Source organism: Phocoena phocoena, chromosome 19 (genome assembly GCF_963924675.1).
Source record: "Phocoena phocoena chromosome 19, mPhoPho1.1, whole genome shotgun sequence".
NCBI classification, from domain to species: domain Eukaryota; kingdom Metazoa; phylum Chordata; class Mammalia; order Artiodactyla; family Phocoenidae; genus Phocoena; species Phocoena phocoena.
Window position 1 is genome coordinate 32,583,806 of NC_089237.1, and position 22,951 is coordinate 32,606,756.

Below are 22,951 nucleotides of genomic sequence, written 5' to 3' on the forward strand. Positions count from 1 at the left end.
AGCAAAATTATCAGGTATATTTAATATAAATAACTCCAAATAATTTCAAATGTGTTAACACTTAAAAATTTTAAACGATTGAAATATTATAAATGATAAATTGCTGTTGTAGGCAATATGAAACTGTTGAGCAGTGCTGTATAAGAATTTTAAATAAAAAGTTCATCAAGACGCAAAAGTTAAGACACAGATGTAGAGAACAAATGTATAGACACCAAGGGGGGAAAGCTGCGGGGGCGGTGGGGATGGTGGTGTGATGAATTGGGCAATTGGGATTGACATGTATACACTGAGGGGTATAAAACTGATGACTAATAAGAACCTGCTGTATAAAAAACTAAATAAAATAAAATTCAAAAAATTTTAAAAAAAAGCATTGAAAAAAAAAAGTTCATCAAGAGATTATTCTGGGACTTCCCTGGTGGCACAATGATTAAGAACCCGTGTACCCTGCCTGCCAATGCAGGGGACACGGGTTCGAGCCCTGGTCCGGGAAGATTCCACATGCCGTGGAGCAACAAAGCCTGTGCGCCACAACTACTGAGCCCACATGCACACTACTCAAGCCCGTACATCTAGAGCCCATGCTCTGCAACAAGAGGAAACAGTGCAATGAGAAGCCCACACATCACAACGAACAGTAGCCCCCACTCGCTTCAACTAAAGAAAGCCTACGTGCAGTGTAGAAGACTCAGAGAAGCCAAAAATAAATAAATAATTTATTTATTTAAAAAGAGAGAGAGAGAGATTATTCTTCAGGAGTATAACTCTGAGTTCCAGGTTTGGTGTCCTCTGTACCTGTGGACCCCTGCTTCTTCACTCTGGCAATGAGGATTTGCCACCGTTTTGTGCTGTTTTTGTCTCTACATTTTTGTGGTTGGAGCAAAGGCTAAGCTGAGTGCTGGTTAAGGAGATAGTGGGGCATGGGGCAGAGAGCCCAATCTTTCCTCTTCTCTTGGAAGTACCTGCAACTGGGTGATAGTTGTACAGGTTTCATACTGGAATTCTTTGGAGTTTGTGGGTCAAACTAAGCTGAGTGATGTGGTGTCATTCCTGCTCCTCTGATCCCCGTTTCCCTGGAAGAACCACGGAGAAAGAGCTCCCTTCTCCCGTGCATGCCTCCATCCACCTTCCATGACAAGGAAGCTGCCTTTGGGAAGCTGCCAAGATCCTGGGGTGGGACCTGAAACCTTGGCTTCTCAGGAAGATGTAGTGAAGCTACCAGCTGAGTGACACAGACCTACTTCCTGAGTCAGTGACTAAACATAGCCAAAGGAATGCGAAGCATTTCTTTCCCTCCCCTTGACCAGCCTTGGCAAGGCTGCTGGTGCAGCCAGAGGTGCCCTCCCCTGGGAGTGGCTGCTGGCCCACTGCCAAGGCTGCAGAGTGCAAAGCTGCTCCTCAGCTTGTTGGTGAGTTTCTTCACATTTAGTTTTCCTAACTTGAAAATAACTAGAATGAAAGTTCATTTAAATAAACTATTTTGACCCATCTTTTCCTTCTCCCTTCTTCTTTCAAACAGCTGTCTTATTTTTAATGAGAGTCATGATTACATGACAGAATAGAAAAATTCACATTTCCCTGGATTTTCAGGCTTTCTGTACCCTCTGGAAGGTATATGAATAAGCTCACACTCTAGAATAGAGATGCAAACATCAAAGATGTCATTGAAAACAAGACAGAAAAAAGTAATAGGTCCGGGTAATCCATACATTGAGTTATCTTCTGATAAGAAATATTTTCAAGAATATGGGACAACATGGAAAAACATTCACTCTAGTCTATGATCACAGTCACATAAAAATGGACAGTATATGAACAAAGACTAGCAAGGATCATAAAGAACCAATGCAGAATGTGAATATTTTCTTTGTTAAACTTCTTCTAATGTTGCTGTAACATTGTTTAAATGATGTCTTGTTTTAGTGAGGAGGGAAAGGAAAATGTGTCACAAATAATACATACACACAAAACAGCCCTGCTCCTTTTGGGTTTTGTATGTTAATAACTAGATATAAAACTAATCCTCAGTTTGCCATTCCTTTTCTTTTTCCCTTTCTCCTTTGCCAGACATGACTCTGTTCTCAGTCACTCTGCAAAGAGTTTCCACTATCTTCACCAGGAGGAGTGACAACCTCCATGGCTGCAGAGACACATGAGTGATTCCCATCCAGAAGTGGTGTTATAACGCTACTAACCTAAGGGTCCTTCTCATATCTCAGTGACAGGGTGGTGTATTTTCAAATACTTGGCAAAGCATCCAAATTTCCTCCCGAGTTGACTCCCGATCAGGTGGGATAAAAAGGATTTCTTGACACAGGTAACTGGCCTGGACATCCTGACCTCCATCATCTGCCCCAGAGTCTGCTTGCAGTTTTCCTAAGAAACTGCCTTAGAAAATGGAGGTAAATGTTGAGAATTGTGACTTTGGCTGAATGAGTTCTGTTGGCAATGTTGGCAGTCGGACCTATTTTTTCAAAGTGCTTGTCTCATCTCTCTCTTGGTGCTCAGACTAAAGATATAGGGCAGGGGAAGAATCTAATCCAGAATCCCCACATTGTATGTTTATGTATAGCTGTATAGCTGTTATAACAGCTATAAAGACAAAATTCCTGGGCTCATATCTTGGTGCTATCTTTTGTTATCTTGGTCTAATGACTTAACATCTCTGAGCAACATTTTAATTCTTTGTAACATAAGGGAAGTTAGTACCTACTTCACATGGTTGTAGTGAGGATGAAATGAAATGATGCTTGTAAAGTGTTCCCATAGTGCCTAGCACATAGTGAGAACTCAATAAATGTTAATAGTGATGTTTGTTATTATGACCATCATCTTTATTATATTTCCCCTCCATTCTTCAGTTTGTTCATCACAAAGTGGGCTAGAAGCACCTTGATACAGCAGCAATAGCAGGGAACCTGGAATCAGATTCCTTCCATTCTCGTAGCTGAATGACTTTGACAAGTACTTAGTGCCTCTGAATCTAGTGCCCCATCTGTACAACATCGATAGTGACACTCATCCCACAGAGCTCCTGGGAAGATCCACTGTAATAAGATACAGGTTAACGTTCGATGAATACTAACTGCTCAGTAAATAATGGTTGAAGCAGGATTTCCATTTGGGCCACTCACTCAGTTTGTCTCTTTTTAGCTTAGATTTGCAACTAAAGGAGAAGACATCCCACCCTCCCCTATCTGCTTCCAGCAAAAAGCAGCCAGACAGGAAGCCAAAGCAGGAGCCAGCTTTTGGCAGGCGCTGGACAAGGACTGTGATCACAAGGCCACCATGCAGAACTTCTACAACTGAATGTGCAAATTATGATATTCAAGCTGAAATATCATCCAAGTGTGTTTTGGACCTGCAGTGACCACATTCCAGGTGGGATGGTGAAGATGTCTAGCCAAGAATTTTATTATTTTATTTAAAAGTGTGAATCATCAGACAAGCAACCCTCTCCATCCAGGTGCTGTATTCAGATTTCACGTAACAGCTACTTCCTTGGCAGCTGAGCAAGGCAAAAATGCCTGGCGGAAATTGTTCAAGGCCTGAGGAGATCTCAGAGGTTAACATCTCAGTGGTTTAAACAAGGCAACCTTGGGAATATCAAACTCTATGACTTAGTTTCCTCATGCATACAATAGGAAAATAATAGGAAATACTGCATAGGTTGTTGTTATCAAGACCAAATGAGATGTGTGAAAAATTCTCAGAAGGGAACATGGCACATGTAAGACCTGAATGTGTGTTTGCTATAGTGATAATGATTATCGTACCAAGGTCTTTGGAACTTTCAAAATGCATCACATTCTTACTTCTGCTCTAATAAGCATGTATTATTTTTGGAGAAAAGACTTTGTATATAACAAATGAAATGAAGATAAGGAGCTGTTTGAAATACATGACAACTGAACAGGTCCCTTTAGTCCTATAGGCTGAAATCTGAGCCCTCTCCCTCCACCTGTGTGATTTGCCATCTTATGTCACTGCCTCAAGCTTTATAAATTCAGAGGCTGCAGGGCATCCCAGTACGTGTGCTCCCATAGCTGGAATGGGACTGGCCTTGGCAGCTGTGGGATATGTGGGCACACACACATGGAGGTTGGACTGGGGTCTAGGCTGCTTCCATACCTCCCACAGTCAGTCGAGGTGTGTGACTACTGCGGTCCTGGTACCTGACTTTGATGGACATGCACCAGCTGATCTGTGCTGATGGATTTGTGATCACAGCACCTGAGGGACACCAGGGCTGATTGCCTGCATTTTCACAGTTGAGGTGGGGCTGAACGCAGTGCCAAGAAATAGTGTACTTTGTGAGCCTTCACAATGGGTGACACCACAGAGTGCATTCCCCTGTAGACAACTCTGACAGAGAAATCCTCAGTGGCTCCTCTCCCAGAAGGAGTATTCCAATACCACCTACCTCACACAGCAGCTCAGAAATGGATCTGGGGGCTTCTACTGCAACAACTGGGGATCAGACCCTGCCCCCAACAGGACTATGACAACCAAAGAGCAAAGAGAAGGCCTCACTCAATATCCAGTTCAAACTCTGGTCACCACAACACCAGTCACATCCCCTATCAAAGTAATATTGACCAGCACACACTGAGGAAAGACGTGGCAGGCATCCATACTAAAAACAGCCCTCACACCAAAAATATTAAACTCATGCAGACTAAACAGGGATGCACTCACATAAAAATAAACCTTCAAGACCACAGTAGACAACTGTTTCTCCTAAACTCATAAAGTAAGAGAAATATAAGTAAAATAAATAAGCAAGGAAATCACTCCCAATTAAAAGATCAAGAGAATTCCCCTGAAAGAACAAACAATGAAACAGACCTCTTCAGTCTAATAGACACTGAGTTCAAAAAGGAGGTAATGTAAATACTGAAGGAATTGAAAAGCTATCAATAGAAATGCAAATTGCTGTAAAAAGTAACTAGAAACTATAAAGAGGAACAAAAAGAAATTAGAAAACTCATTTGCCAAGATGAAAGCTGAGCTTGAGGCAATAAATAGCAAGCTGAATAATGCAGAAGAATGAATAAGTGATCTGGAAGATAGAATGATGGAAATCACCCAATCAGAATAGCAAACGGAGAGACAAATGAAAAAAAAAAAAAAAGAATAAAAGCAATATAAGAGACCTATGGGATAATATAAAGCTTGCCAATCTACGCATAATAGGGATCCCAGAAGGAGAAGAAAAGAGGATCAAAAATGTATTTGAAGAAATTATGGCTGAAAACTTACCAAACCTAAAAAGAAAACCGACTTCCAGGTGCAGGAAACACAGAGGATCCCAAACAAGATGAACCAACCCAAACAGACCTACACCAAGACATATTATAATTAAAATGGCAAACGTTAAAGATAAAGAGAGGATTCTAAAGACAGCAAGAGGAAAACAAAGAGTTAATTACAAGGGAAGCACCACAAGGCTATCAGCTTATTTCTCTACAGAAATGTTGCAGGCCAGAAGGGAGTGGCAAGATATATTCAAAGTCCTGAAAGGGAAAACCCTGCAACCTAGGATACCCTAACCACCAAGATTATCATTTAGATTAGAAGGAGAGGTAAAGAATTTCTCAGACAAGCAAAAACTGGAAGAATAGAGCAATATTAAACCTATCTTAAATGAAATATTAAAAGGTCTTCTCTAAATAAAAAAGAAGCAAGAATCTATAAGAAAGAGAAAAATCACAATTGGAAAGTAATTCACTTAAATAAGCCAGTACACAGATTAAAAACAAAAATCAAAAAATTTCTGTGAAAGCAGTGATAACCACATTGAACAGCAGAATGATAAACATGAGATGTAAAAGAGGACATGAAAATCATAAAATGTGGAAGAGGAGAGTGAGAAAATACAGATTTTTAAAAAACATGTTTAAGCCTATATGCCCACCAGTCTAAGCAAGTAGATATAGGAAGGGGTTAACATATTTGAAAAATAGGATAACCACAAAGCAAAAACATACAGTAAATTCACAAAAGCCAAAAAAAAGAGAACACAAGCATAATAAAAAAAAAACCATCAAACCACAAGAGGAAAAACAAAAAGGAAAAGAAAGGAACAAAGAAGAAATACAAAATCAACTGGAAAGCAAGGTTTAAAATGACAATAAATACATACTTATCAATAATTACCTTAAATATCAATGGACTTAATGCTCCAATCAAAAGACATAGGATGGCAGACTGGGTAAAAAAAAACAAGAGCCTACAATATTCTGCCTATAAGAGACCAACTTTAGGGCAAAGGACACACACAGATTGAAAGTGAGGGGATGGAGAAAGATATTTTATGCAATTGGAAATGACAAGAAAACAGGGGTAGCTATACTCACATCAGACAAAATAGACTTTAAAACAAAGGTCATAAAGAAAGATAAAGAAGGACACTATATAATGATAAAAGGATCAGTATAAGAAGAGGATATTACATTTGTTAAGGTATATGCACCCAATATAGGAGCATCCAAATACAAAAACCAAATACTAACAGAAAAAAAGGGAGATATTGATGGTAATACAATAATAGTAGGAGACTATATGTATAAAATAGATAACTAACAAGAACCTGCTGTATAAAAAAAATAAATTAAATGAAATTCAAAAAAATAATAGGAGATTTTAAGATCCCACTGACATCAATGGGCAGACCTTCTAGACAGAAAAGCGATAAAGCAACAGAGATCCTAAATTACATAACAGAACAGTGAGACATAATTGATATTTTCAGGACAAACCATTCCCCCCCCAAAAAAAATCCCCCAGAATACACATTCTTTTCAAGTACACATGGAACATTCTCTAATACTGACCACACACTAGGACACAAAACAAGCCTCAGAAATTTAAGAGGATAGAAATTATTTCAAGCATCTTTTCTGACCACAGTGGCATGAAACTAGAAATCAACCACAGAAAGAGAAATGAGAAAAAAAAAAAAAGATTACATGGCAAATAAACAACATGATACTAAAAATAACCAATAGGTTAATGATGAAATCAAAGAGGAAATTAAAAAATACCTTGAGATACATGACAATGAAAACACAACCATAGAAAATCTATGGGATGCCAAAAAGCAGTTCTTAGTGGGAAGTTCAAAGCGATATAGGCCTTCCTCAGAAAACAAGAAAAATCTTAAATAAACAACTTAACCTACTACCTAAAAGAATTAGAAAAAGAAGAACAAAAAACCCTAAATGCAGCAGAAGGAAGGAAATAATAAAGATCAGAGAGGAAATAAATAAAACAGAGATTAAAAGAACAATAAAAATAACCAACAACACCAAGAGTTGGTTCTTTGAAAGGGTAAACATAATTGACAAATCTCCAGCCAGGCTCACCAAGAACAGAAGAGAGATGACCAAATAAACAAAATAAGACATGAAAGAGAGGAATACTAACTAATACTGCAGAAATATAAAAAAACATAAGAAAATATCATTAATAATTACATGCCAAAAAACTGGAAAACCTAGAAGAAATAGACACATTTCTAGAAACATACAACCCACCAACACTGAACCAAGAAGAAACAGATAATTTGAACAGAGTGATCACTAGAAGTGAAATAGAATCTGTAATAAGAAAACCCCTTGCAAACAATGTCTAGGACCAGATAGCTTCACTGGAGAATTCTACCAAACATACAAAGAACTTACACTGATCCTTCTCAAACTCTTCCAAAAGACTGAAGAGGAGAGAACACTCCCAAAGTCATTTTATGAAGTCAACATCACCTTGACACCAAAGCCAGAAAAAGACACTATCAAAAAAGAAAATTACAGGCCAATATCTTTGATGAATATAAATGCAAACATTCTCAACAAAATATTAACAAACCAAATCCAACAACACATACAAAAGAGCATACACCACGATCAAGTAGGATTCATTGCAGTGTCACAAGGATGGTTCAACATACTCAGCTCAATCAATCTGATACACGACATCAACAAAAGAAAAGACAAAACCACATGACCATCCCAATAGATGCAGAAAAAGCATTTGCTAAATTCAGCATCCATTCATGATAAAAAACTCTTACCAAAGTGGGTATAGAGGGAACACATCTCAACAGAATAAAAGCCATTTATGACAAACCCACAGCAAACATAATACTCAATGATGAAAAGCTGAAAGCCTTGCCACTCAAATGTGGAACAAGACAAGGATGCCCATTCTCACCATTTCTCTTCAACATAGTATTGGAAGTCCTGGCCACAGCAATCAAACAAGAAAAAAGAAAGAAAATTTATCCAAATTGGAAGAGAAGAGGTAAAATTATCATTATATGCAGATGACATACTACTGTATATAGAAAACCCTTAAGACTCCACAGAAAATCTACCATGACCTGATAAACAAATTCAGCAACATAACAAGGTAAAGATTAGCGCACAGAAATATGTTGCATTTCTTTACACTAACAATGAAATATCAGAAAGAGAAAGTTAAAAAAAAAAGCACACACATAAAAAAAAAGTCCTTTTAAAATCACATAAAAAAAATATTTTGGAAAAAACCTAACCAAGGAGGTGAATGACTTATAGTCTGAGAACTATGAAACATTAATAAGGGAAACTGAAGATGATTCAAAGAAATGGAAAGATATCCCATGCTTTAGAGAACAGTCTTGTGGTTGCCAAGAGGGAGGTGCTTGGGGAAGGGACGGATTAAGAGTTTGGGATTAGTAGATGCTAACTAATATATATAGAATGGATAAGCAACAAGGTCCTATTGTATAGCACAGGGAACTATATTCAACATCCTGTGATAAACCATAATGGAAAAGAATATATATATAACTGAATCACTTTGCTGTACAGCAGAATCTAACACAACATTATATATCAACTATATTTCAATAAAATAAATTTTTAAAAGCTCATTAAAGTTGCACTCAGTGACAGAACTTCCTAAAAGCACAGACCACTCAGTGGGACAGTTCCCCCACAGCTGGTTGTGTCAGAAGTTGAGAAAACCAGTGTCCTGTATCTCACAGAACAGTGGGTCCTCACCTGTTCCCAGAAGTCTTCTCTGATGACTCTTATGAAGCTTCTATCATTGGTTTTCTCAGTCTTTCCAGGACTTAATTACAATGACTTTGTTTTCTGTTCTGAGTAATATCATTTATAGGCCAATCAGAAAGTAAATTTTTAGGTAGTAACAGTTTCATTAGTTTTGAGTTTCATTTTTTTATGATTCTGCATAGTGAATCTCTATGTTTAGTATGTATGGAGGAAACACAAACACACACACACACACCACACAATACAACAAGAGCAATAACAACAAGGGTATAAACAGAAGTGCTCTGAAGGTCTCTGATTTTGGAAAGCAGAGTCAGAACTTGGAGGCTCCAGTCCTGGCCCCAAAACTTATGAGCTGAGACATCTGGGTGTGTCACAAAATTTTCCAAGTTTCCTTCCACATCTATAAAATAGAGATGATGAAACTAACTCTGCTTATCCTAAGGGGTGTCATAGTGCCAACAGAAAACAGATGTAAAATAATACCCAGAGAACATTTCCAAATAAATGAAAAATAAGACTGAACTCAGTCTCAACTTATAAGGAGTTTTTGTTTGTTTTAAGAATATTCTCTATGGGAGGAGAAGAAAAAATGACAACCACTATTTTGAGAACTATTAGAGGAAAATCCTAAATATTATTTTTTCAAGTCAGTATTGTATTTTCTCATTTAGAGACAGAGAAGAAAAAAATGGTACTTTTTGAAAGAAAAAGTGTTATTTCATAGTCTTTTACCAAACATGTCTTTTTAAGCCAAGGTTGGAGAAAACTAATGATGTAACATTCAGGCCTGACTGACTTGTTGCTCCCTTTGCCCTGACTTGATATTTCTTGGACACCACTGTCTCACCATGTATTGATGGGAAGTGTGTTGGAGCAGTTGCCTGATATCAGATTGGCTAAAGTCCTTTAGGCTGGTTTCTTAGAAACTACAGATTAAATGAGCTGGAGAAAGAGATTGTTCTCTGAGGAAGTGCAAGCTTTGGCTCATTCTAGGACTGACCTCCCAGGGTTCTCTTTTATCCCTTTCTCTTTGGACACCTTCCTTTAGGACATTTTATTCTCCATCACTATGGCAGGACCAAGGTCCAGTGCAGTGCTGTTAAGAGCTCTGGACAGAGGGAAAAGATTACAACTTGAAGGCTAATATGAGTGATCTGGAATAGTGTGCTGACATCAAAATATGGTGAGGCTCAGGTTACCATGACTCTTTTTGTTGCTTGCACTCCTCATGATTAGGATAAAGCATAAAATTCTAGTGGCCAGTATAGGAAAATGAAACACAGTCTGGAGAGTGTGTGAGACTTGCCAGACTTTTCTAAGTTGACTCATTTGATCTTTGCAACAACTCTTGAGGCAAGTACTTTTACCTCCTTTTTATAGATGAGTAAACTCATGTTAAATAATTTGGCCTAAAACCACATGGCTGTTAAAAGGCAGGGAATGTTTCCCAGAGGAGGTGCGGTTAATCCAAGTTCTGAAAGAAGTGAGGTGCATTATCTCAGGAGGAGGAAGGGCATTTTATTCATCAGATTTGGCAATAAGTACATGAGTACAGGAGCCTGAGCCAGAAGACAAAACACTTAGATTCCAAAAGGTATTCTAGTATTTATGGGCTGTGTGACCTTCAACAAATCTCTTCAAATATCTAGGTTTTACTTCTCCACCTTATAAGATTGTTGGAAAGATTAAATGATGTAATATATGTCAAGAAACTATCACAAGACCTAGAATTTAGGAAGTGTCATCATCATCATCATTAAAACCAATACTCCTACCAATGCTGTAATTATCATTATCACTAATATCTACTTTATTTACTCTTAGCATTTTAGGAGGTTATAATAAGATAAGGGATAGGCTTCCTACTAAAAAAGAAAAAGTTATAAATAGTTTAAAAATGTTGGAATTTATTTTACTCTGGGGGAGTTGAAAAATAGAATTTTCAAAATGAAATAAATTGAATTCAAGGTAAATTGACATCCATTTCACAATTGTCTTGATTCTAATCTACTCCAGAGTTTTAACTCCTGAGAATGCTAAATATGATTCAAAGTGAAAAAGGAAACCACACATTTCCCCAATCTCTCCAGAGTGCGATGTTTGCCTTTATAATGATCAGCTGTATACTTATAGCTAAGTTAATCATCAGCTTCATGCAAAAGGTTTAACAATAAGGTCAATCAAATCTCCTACAGTGCATTTTATCAACATGGATGTGGTATCATCCAGAGATCTACTATCTTATACAAGACAGGGTTCTCTTAAACTTACAAATAGGAAAACAGTAAGTATCCAAGGATTTTCTTTGTGCCCAGAGGAGATGGGAAGGAAAAGAAGAGAGTCCATCTTCAACCAAAATTGTAGATATGGCTCTGATACTTATGTCAGTCTTGCCAGGCCCCATGTGACAAAGGAATACAGAAAATAACTCCCAGAACACTGATAACTAGTTTCTGCCAGTAGAAATCTCTAAGTTGTATTAGTCCTATAAACACATGAGAGCTCTGCCCTTCATGAACACAGCTGCTGTAAACCCAGTGGTTTCCAAGTAGCAGTCATGGTGATGATGCTGATGATAAAAAAATCACCATAACTCATCAGTATGATTTTATTGCCCTAAGGATTAAACTATTGTTCACAGCTCATTTTTGGACTCCATTATGGCCTAACTCCATCAAAGGAAAGTTCTTGAAATGAAGAAGAGACTTCCACGATCAAAATCCCCTCATGGCTGTTCTTCACATGTTCTGATATACATTGTTTTCCTATACATGTATGTAAATTTCATTTTCACACAGGGAAAAGTGTACTAAATGCCTCCTGAGTTATTAACAGAGTAACATTCATCTATGACCTGTGTGTAACTTTGGAATATAGAAAGTCACCTCTTCTTAGGACTCAACTGGGGAATCCCTGTCTCTTCCACAAATCTATTTTTTATGATGAAGATGAAAATATTCTCCTTTTCCTTAAAATATATGAAATGCAAAGGACTCTTTATATTACTTCCACGAAAACAAACACTGTAGCAGTGATATGCATACTCCCATCCAAAAGTCAGAATATCTTCACAGGTTCTTGTCCAGTTCTCTGGTTTAGGTAGGAGCCTTGCTTTCTTAATCCCCACTGCCCTCAGTAGGTGTACAGAGATCCCCTTGAGACATGAGAGAATTTATAAGAACAAAGAGAGTTATCTCCATAGGGTAGGGTGTTGTTTCCTACCCTACTGCAGAACAGAATAATAGATTGGGGTCTACTGTGGGCACAGGTAGAATGACGTTTCCAATTACACAATGACTGAATAAAATAGTGGCTGAATTCCAGTAATGAAGTCAGGTTCCCCAGTGGGTTGTGTCTCCAATAGGCAATCTACCTTGGCAAACAGTCATGTGACTAAGAGGATGGAGTTCTTTTCCTGGTCCTGTGTAGTCCCTGGGCATTAGACAGTAGTCCTCAAGCAGTGGTATACTGGTAAATGTCTATAAAATAGCTTCCCTCAAAAAAGTCCCGATGTGTAGCATTTGCCAATTTCTGTGTTGTGAATATTTCTACCACAGGTGATTTTAACCTACTAATGTGATGTTACTAAAATTAGAGTTGGGAAGAGATGCACACAAAAGGTGCTTGGGAGGCAGAATGAACCAGTAGCTCCAGCATAATCCTGTGATAATCCTGGTGTACAACCTCTGCACTCTCCTAAGGGTGTCCCTCTTAGGTATGACATCCAGGTATCCAGATGTTTGAGTTCCGGTCCCTTTGTTCTTCTTTCTCATTTGCCTTTCTGAATGCAAAAGCTCTCATTGTGCTTCTATTTTCTAATAGGACTCAGTGGTCTCTTTTAAAGAACATAATGGCTCTTTGAAAAAGAAACTAGGCTTTTGCTTCTTGTCTATCTTTCCAGAATGGTAAGGAGAACACCTTCCCTAGAAACACTGTAGCCTGCTTCCTTTCACTTGAAGGAGAATAAAAATATTTTCATTATTCAGGATGTATTCCTCTCTCCAATGAGAACAAAGAGATTTCTCTAAAATCACACACACACACACACACACACACACACACACACACACAGAAAGAGAGAAAGAGAGAGAGACAGACATACACCAAACACTGCTGGACTTATTATATGCTTTCTCAAAAACAAAACAAAACACAGGCAGATCTGGTACCAAAAGAATACAAATTTCCTAATTATATAGTGCAGATCTATATTCTTAGTGAACATGTCTGGCTTGTTTTTCACCTCTTGAAAGAGGTATATTAAAGCCTCCCACTATAATGCTGTGTTTGTCTATTTCTACTTCTCTCAACTTTTTCTTTATAAAGTTTGAAGTGATATTGTTAGGTGCATGAAAATTTATGATTGTGCTATCTTTCTGGTGGATTGACCATTTACCACTGTGAAATGCTTTGAAAAAAAATCCCTATTAATAATTTTGCCTTAAGGTCTAGTTTGTATGATATTCCTATAGCTATGCCATCATTCTTTATCAAGGCTTTTACTTTCAACTTTTCTATATTTAAACAGTGTTTCTTGTAAGCAGCACATAGTTGTATTTTTTTTTTGTATAAAATCTTTGTTTATTAGTTTGACTATTTAATCCATGTGCATTTCAAGTGATTGTAGACATATCTGGGATTAAATAAATATCTGTATTATTTTATTTCACTCATGCCATTCATTAATCACTATTCCAATTCCACCCTCTGTTACCTAGTTTATTGTACATTCTTTAACAAATTATTTCATGTATATCATTAATCATAAAACATGAATACTTGATTTATTAAAGTCTAATATAAATATAAATGTTTATGACTTTAATCAATGTAAAAAATAAAACTACCTCTTGCTCTCTTTTGTGCTAGTGTTGTAATTTATTTTAATTTTACAGATATTTTAAACCCAATATGGTATTATTATTATTTTTACCCCATCAATATTTATTGAGATTTATTTAATTTAATTTTATTTATTTTTTTTGCGGTACGCAGGCCTCTCACTGTTGTGGCCTCTCCTGTTGCAGAGCACAGGCTCTGGATGCACAGGCTAAGCAGCCATGGCTCACGGGCCCAGCTGCTCCGTGGCATGTGGGATCTTCCTGGACCGAGACATGAACCCATGTCCCCTGCATCGGCAGGGGGACTCTCAACCACTGCGCCACAAGGGAAGCCCTATTTATTGAGATTTAAACACAAATATAATCTTTTTTGTTGCTATTCATTGTTTTCTGCATTTTCCTTTTTAAATCTGCAATCATTTTACCTCTATGCAAAGATATCCTTTAAATGGTCTATCTACTATGAGTTTGATGAATTCCCTAAGATTATAGTTCTTGAAAGTGCTTTTAATATGTCAAATCTTTGAAGAATATTTTTCAGTGTGTAGAGTTCTCAATTAGCAGGTTTTTTCTTATAATATTTTTTTAAATGCCAATCAATTTTCATTGGCTTCCATAATTTCTGATGAGAAGTCACCTGTAAGTCTTAGGGTTGTTTTTTTCTTTTAAGCTAAAGTATTTCTTTTTTTCCTTTGACAGCTTTTAATATTTTATCTTGTTTCATCAGTTTATACTGTGATGAATTAAATTGTACTGTGGTTTTATTTGTATTTTTTCCTGTTTGTAACACTTCTTTAATCTATAGCTTGATGTCCTTCACCAAGTTTAGAAGTTTTTCGCCACTATCTTTTCAAATATTGCTTCCGCCTTACCATATTTTCTCACTCTTATGGTATCACAATGCACATATTTTATATTTTATCATCTTCTTGCATATCTTTCTTGACTATTTGGTATTTTCCATTATTCTGTTATTTCAGTGACTCTACCTGTATGTTTTCACATTTTTTAATTCTCCTTTTACTTGTGTTTAATCTGTTGCTAAGTTCCTATGTTGATTTCTTTTTTTTTTTTTTTTTTTGCAGTACGCGGGCCTCTCACTGCTGCAGCCTCTCCCTGTTGCGGAGCAGAGGCTCCGGATGCACAGGCCCAGCGGCCATGGCTCATGGGCCCAGCCACTCCATGGCATGCAGGATCCTCCCAGACCGGGGCACGAACCTGTGTCCCCTGCATTGGCAGGCAGACTCTCAACAACTGCGCCACCAGGGAAGCCCATATGTTGATTTCTTAATTTCAGTTTTATTTTTTCAGTTCCATGGTTTTATTTGATTTTTAAATATATTCTAGTTCTCAGCTAAAAATTTTCATCTTCTCCACTCTCAACTTATTTTTCTGCTTCTATTCTCTTTCTTAATTAATGATGGCTGCTTTCCCCAGCATCTGATCTTAAACTACAAATTTATAATGTCATCCTCTATTTTATCTTAAACTTCACATGATTCATCAAGTCTTCTATATGCAGTAGTAAAAATAACATATGATATTTTATAAGAGCATATTTAGTATATATAGTATAAAATATTTAAATATGCTCCCTTCACTCACAAATTGAGACTGCCATAAGTTAGGACTTATGATTTCTCACCTAGACTTTCCCAACATCCTGCTAGTTCACAGATGGCAAATGCTTAGGTTATGCCTGCTGCCACTTTCTCTTCTTTCTCTTCTTACACTAATAACAAGCATCACTTCTTTACATTAATGGAGACTTTCCTGCTGAGTCCAAAGGCAGTTCTGAAGTCCTTCTCAAAGCAGCAATCCATAGAGACACTAGTAGACTTGAGAAGCAAGTGGAATCCCAGTTGTCCTCTTCTCTCTATCCTCCTCCACCAGATGGTATGTAGATAGTATAGATTTGTCACCAGAGATATATCACTACAGGAAATCTGATTATGCCACTTGCATGTTTAAAAATCTATGCGAGTCTCCTCTTGCTTACAAAAGAAGGTAACACCTCACTGGTTGAGTGTATAGGGCCATTTACAATTCAATTCTAATGTAAAATTTCAGATTTACTTATTGTATTACTGACACAAGTACTCTAATCTTTCACGGCAACACATCTACCCCATTTCTGTAATCTGAAGATCTTTTATATTTCCTTTGTTCATGCCATAACATCACTCTAAAATTATCTTCCTTATTCACTACAAACCTGTTTAACTCCCGTTTAACTCTTATTCTTTCCTAAACTTCTCTAGGCAGAATTAGTTGATCCTTCCTCTGGATCTCCAGAACACTTTTCTAAAATCTTTAATAGAGAACATAGCACTTTTCATTATTATGTTTTTAATTATTTACACATTTGTCTGGGAGAACATTCCCATTAACAACTGTGTCCTCATTCAATGCAAAATGCCTAGCAGGTGCTCAATTAAGATATGTTAAAAGAGTAATTTCAGTGGGCAACCCTCTTTTTTTCCATGAGAACAGTGCCAACAATATTTGCTTATTTTTCTTTAGTCATTTATTCAACAAATACATTTTTGAATACCTACTCTGTGTTAGTCATAAGCATCATCCATGAAATAAATCTGCAGTTCCAACCAAAGCATCACACTGTATCTAAAGCAAAAGGAACAAAGTGAGAACCACTTCGAGTAGCTTTTACGCAAACATTTCAATCTGTTGCTCTCCCTTCTGTGGGTGAAGGAACTGTAAATGAAGTATTTGGCTCTCGATAAGTATGGCACAATTCTTGGCTCACTTCGATAAATATTGATCTTGTATAAATTACTCAGGAGAGGCCGTTGATGGTTCTCTGAGCAACACACACACACACACACACAGCCCCTACTCCCTTTTATGCAATGACATAAATTATTTATGAATAGAGCTCCACATGCTCTATGAATAAGTCCCTTGGATTCCAAGATGACTGATAATCGAGCATTTTTCTCAGTTGAGTGCAGAATTTGCTAAATTTAAGCAAGCAGTCAGACTACATGAAGTTACAATGCCCTTTTGTTCACTGTAGGGTGAGAGATGTATAATAGGTTTCCAAGGGTAAACATGCACGCTTCCAAATAAACACGATTAAATGTGACTGCACATTTGTGCCTTAAAAAAACTGAAGGGAAGGTGACAGATCTTTAGAAACATCTCATGTCATGATCATTCAATTTTAAGTTTTCGTTGCTGCTGGAAAATGTAGTGTTAGTGTGTGTATGTGTCTGGAATTGTGCAGAATTACTTTTCTTTGACTACAGTTGAATCAAGTCTTTGGTTTCATTTGGAAACTTGTGAATGGCACAATGAAGAGTCTGTGTGTGGTGAGGAGTCATTAAAATAAAAAAAAAAAACAAAGGGCAGCAAACATTGGTTTTCAGGGATTCTAGTGGTAAGATTACTAATGAGAGTGTTTAACCTCTGGGGAATTCATCATTGAAGGGACAGGAGGAAGAGATAGAGAGATTAACAAATAGCTTGTGGCCACTTGGAAGGAGCTGGAATTTGTCATTTGAGCCCACACAAAGGATGAAAATGCTGAAATTTCTTGGGAGAAATAAAGGAATGTGACTTATGCTTCTCAGCACCTTTATTTATGTGACTTTCCCCACCTTGAATAGTTTTTGCCCCCCAATTCCAACTTTTCACATTCTGTGCATTTTTGTCAGTTTCATATACAATTTAAAAGGCATACAACCCATGACACAAGAAATCCTATTTTTAGGAATTAATGGACAGAAGATCTTTAATGAAACTCAGAGATGTATATACAAGAGAATTATTGCAGAATTATTGAAGTTTAAAATGGCAGGGGCTAGGACTGCAGAACAATATTTATAGTGTGATTCCTTTTAAAACAAATAAAACAAAACCAGCATATGTATATATACACGGATATGGTTTATGATGGTTATGTCTTGCAAATGTAATTAAAGCAAGAGTGGGGTGAACTTTTACTTCTTGCATTAAATATGTCTGTATTAGTTGAATTTATTATAACACATAGGGTTGTTAGTTTATGTTTTTATAACTGAAAATAATTCTTTTTAAAAAAGCTGACTTGTATTTCAAATTCAAACTTAAATGTTATCTTATGCAGAAATGAATTCTCCCATTGCTGAAAAGCAGTAGATTTTTGTACCAATTTTTAATACTTGCTGCATATTGCTGCAATGTTTCAAATCCAATTCTGCCACTTTATAGTTGTAGAGTCATCCTGGGAAGTGATATAACTTCTAAGCCTAAATTTTCCTTTCAGCAAAATAGGAGAAAGAATGCTAACTCCACAGATTCCTGGGAAGCATAAATGATAGACATGCACATACTGGTTGGTTATTTTTGTGCTTATTTGTGTATCCTATAACATTTCAATCCCCTTGAGAGCAGGGACTCCTACATTCATTAATTCATTCAGTAGATTCAGGAACAACTACCATGTGTCAGGCACTGTGCTAAGCTTTAGGGATAAAACAATAAACAAGAAAGATGTCATCTTCTGTATGCATCTTACAAGTAAGTGAAGAGAACACACATATAATCAGACAATTGCCAAACAGTGTAGTAAGTGCTATAATAGGAGAATCAGGAGACTTCTTCTGTAGGAAATGATATTTTCAACTGAAACCGAGAGGATGAATAAGCTTTAAGAGGCAAAGAAGGTAGATACATCAACTCAGCCATATCCTTGGTGCAATTGCAGGCAAAGGGTAAGAGAGAGGGGTTTTATAAGCATCCAAATGCTGGTTGCTTAAAAATCAAGAAACTTCTGAATATACAGAAAGCTCTGGCATTAAGACAAATATATGAAATAAAAAAGATATACTGCATTTGAGTACCATAATACAAAGGCTAAGAATCATAGCATTTTAGTGCTCAAATTGGTTTCTTAAGGCACCTGGCTCTCTCTCTCATTTCTTAGAGGATGAAGCCTGATGCCCAAGGACCATAAACTCTAGTCATTTTTTCCATACAGCCTTCCATGAATTATCCCTAACAAGTGCCTACTGGCTGTTCCTAGTCCCATAAGCTGGGAATAGAAAGAAAGAAGAGTGCTTTCTTCTGACAGCATGCTGCTTACCATCTAGTAGTAAACAATTTAAGGTGTTTTGAGATATGACACAATTCAGTAGAAACATCATAAGTAAAAGATGGAAGAAGGGGTTTAGGAAGTTTTGCTGGAGGATCTAGCATTGAACTTGTTCTGAAGAAGTGCAGGTGCTTGGCAGGTTCGAAGCAGGAAGATAGCACTGTAGACAGAGGAATCAGGACACACAGACAATATCATAAACATGCTAAATCAAACAGCCACTGGCAATAAAACATTTACAAAGTAGCAGCAATTTCAGACCACCTGGTCAGGATATGAATGGCATTTTCTTAACATCAATCCCATACCTGAACAAAAAGAAACTTGAAGGTGATGGATGGACTCACATCTTCTAACACCATAGTTGTTAGACAAAAACATCTAATAATATATTATAGATTTGACTTTCTAAGAGTTTTATTTTTCAAAAGGTAAGAAAAGGAAAAAACATGAATGGGTATTAATCACTTAATTCAGACTTGTAACGAATGAGATAATTGTTATGTGCAAGATGGCTAAGTGGGAAAAGTGGTGAAAGAGGGGCAGATGCATTTTAAATACACTAAGAGATTACGTACCTAATTTTATTTACTTTTCAAAACAACTTAGGGTGTGAATATTACCCTATTTTAGGGATGAGAAAAATGGCAGCTCAGAGACTTGTCAGGTGGCACAGAGCCAGCAGGTGCTGGGCTCTGAGTTTGAGTCCTGGTCCATCTTTACTGTGAGTGTTCTTTCTATTATGTGACATGGAACAGGAATAAATAACCTATGGTCACTGGACCTGGTATATAGTAGCCCTAACATAAGTATTTGACAAAGGAACCTAAGCACCATCAAGGCAAATATATATTCATTTTATTTACCAGGAAAATGACAGATATGGTGTTCATTGGGTTTTCATTCTAGTAGGGAAGCCAGCTAATAAATAAGTATATAATATAAATATAAGTGCGATAATTTCCTTACGGAAAAATGCAGATGGGTAAGGGGATAAAGGATAATGTGTGATGAGTTTTGTTGGTTTTGTAGGTTTGGGAGGTGAGAGAACCCAAAACAGGGAAACATTTGAGCAGAGACCTGAGTGAAGTGAAGTGGAGGGTTAGTCACCTATTGCTGTACCAAAGTATGCCAGAACTTATGGGCTAAAAACAACCCTTCTTATCTCAGGGCTTCAGTGTGTCTGGGCCCTAGGTGTGGCTGAGTTGGTCCCGGTGTCTGGCTCAGCGTCTCTCACAAGGCTGCAGTCAAGGTGACCTCTGGGACTGCAGTCCTTGCAAAGCCGGAGAGGACAGGGAAGGATCGTCTGCAGTCTCACTCAGGAGATTGTTGGCAGGACTCAGTTCCTCCCAAACTGTTGGATGGAGGGTCTCAGCTCCTGACTGGCTACTGGTCAAGTGACCACCCTCTGTTCTTTGTCATATCAGCCTTTCCAGAGAGCAGCTCACAAATGGCAACTCGCTTCATCAGAGCAAGTGAGAAGAGCCACAGAGAGAGAGTGAGCAAGAAGGACGTCACAGTCTTTCATAACCTAATCTCTGGATGACATCCCATAGCTGTTGCTCTTCTTTACAGCCGGTCTATTCTGGTCTGTTCTTTAGAAGCAAGTCACTAGGCCCAGCTCACACACAAGGGAGGGGATCACACAGACATGAATCCCAGGAGGTAGGTCCCTGGGAGTCAGGTAAGAAAGCTGCCCACCACAGGAGGCCACTGTCCACAGATCTGGGGAAAAGCACAGCAGATGTTGGGAACAGCGAATCCAAAGACCAGGACTTGGTTGAGGGACAGTGAAAAGGCTGGAGAGGAATAAAAAGAGGAGAAGGTGGAGCTTATAAAGTAGGCAGGGGTCAGATCCTAGATCATATGACACTTTTTAGGTCTTGGTAATTTGGATTTGATTATGAGTGTGAAGAAAATTCCTTGGAGGGATTAGAGTCCAGGATATTAAATCAACCTTTGTTTTATGAGATCACAGTGATAGCAAATGGTATACGCATTCCATTTTTTAATTTGTTTGTTTTGAGTTACTTTTAGTGACCTTTCTAAGGGAAAGCTGGCCATTCCATAGCTATGTTCCTTATATTAAAACATTGTTACCTTACTGGTTCTTAACACCCTGAATCTGACAGGGTGATATAAGGTGATAATTTGACATTAGACATTTTTTAGGATTTGAGCTCCCCTATGTTTTTCTGGGGAAGAAGGATTAGTTGATTTATTATTAATAATTATTACTATTTCATTGTTGTTCTTTGCAAACAATTGAGCTTGCCCCACATCAACCTCAGGCAAAGTCAGGAAAACAAGGAGTTGGAATGAGAAGCAACATGGTGAACTTGATCCTGACTGGACATGGGGAGCCATGGGGGAGGGTCTCCTAGCGTCCATGGATAGTCAGTGAGTACAGGGTCTAATTCCTCCTGGAGAATAAACACACCTTAAGTTGCTGATTCCTTCTCCCTAGTTATCTGGGTCAATTAATCCCAGCACAGAGCTGCCAGCTGAGCTCTTCCCTGGCCAAGCTGCTCTGCTTTGAAACTCTCCCACAGGCTACCTCGCCCAGTGATGTCAGAGGGGGTGAGTGCCCGCCAGCCCTCCCCTCTCACGAGATGCTGTGTGTGCTGTCTTTGCTCAGGAAACATCTGGTTGATCTGTTAGTCTTCCATCGTGTTGCTGGGTGTTTCATAAGTTAGTGGAACAGAATAGGATGGGAAGACATGGAGCTTCAGCAATTATTCAACCCCGCCAGCAAGTAACAAACTAAAATGAGATGTGAAGAAACTGCCTCCCTGGCAGGTCCTCTCCAGGGACCCAGCACATTGGCTACGCAGTCACATATCCTCGCTTGTGATGGAAAATGAATGCTGTTTACAAGAGCTTGAAGTGGCTGGAAGGGGACAGGAGCCAAGCAGTGTAGTGGAAGGAGAGCTCCTACTTGGACACTTTCAGCAATCCAGCAGTTATTCAACACTGGCTTAAAAGAAGGCTTCTAATGACAAGTATTATTTACTGTCCCTGGGACAGTGAAACTCCACATTCATTGGTAAACAGAATCCATGACCACTTAGAAACAGACCCAGCCCTTCCTAAGCTGTTTGCCATAGAACAAAAGTTGCTGTGTGTCCTTCACTGAGCTCTAAGTATGCTTTTTGTCCTCCTTGGTTTCTGTTGACTTTTTTCTCAGTTTATGAACCACTATAGAGGAATCAAATAAAATAGATAAGAGAAAATGGGTTTGGGGTGCTATCTTCACCCCCACCAACCTCCATATCTGTCTCTGGGGTGATCAGGTTTTCTTAACTTCCAGGATCCTGGCCTACAAATGAAAAGCTCTTCTCTTCTTCTCCTGCTTTTCCTCCTGCCACTCTCCTCTCCTCCAGTTACATCAATGATACCTTTCTAGTGTATCAACTTCTAAACCATCTGTATAAGTCCTCCAAAGGCATTGAATCAGAATGGAAAGGCAAAAAAAAAAAATTTTTTTTTAATTTATACTATAACATTAGGCAAAACAACAACAACAAAAAACTGAAAGACAAAACAATTCCAGCTTTTAAAAAGTCTAAAAATTTATTTATTCTCAGTGTTCACTCTTCTGGTGCTAATTAGGTGGAAAACAAGATTAAGTGTAAATTTTTGTACCCATCTTTCTGCCATAGGGTCAAATTGAGATCCTGGAGCTTTAGGATTGCTGCTCCATCATTGATTCATTCATTCCTTCAGCAGAGAGTTTGAGTACTTTGTGTGTTTTCTACATTGAGTGTACACCTTGGAACAAGATAAAATTCCATGCTCTCTTGGAGACTTTATACGTATACAAGGGTGAGGATGAAATGACCTAATGTGTGTGAAGTGCTCAGCCTGTGCATGGCATTTAGAAAGTGGTCAAAAAATGTTCACCATTATTAGTTATTACCCCCAATTGCAAATATCTTTCTGCCTCCCTGTCT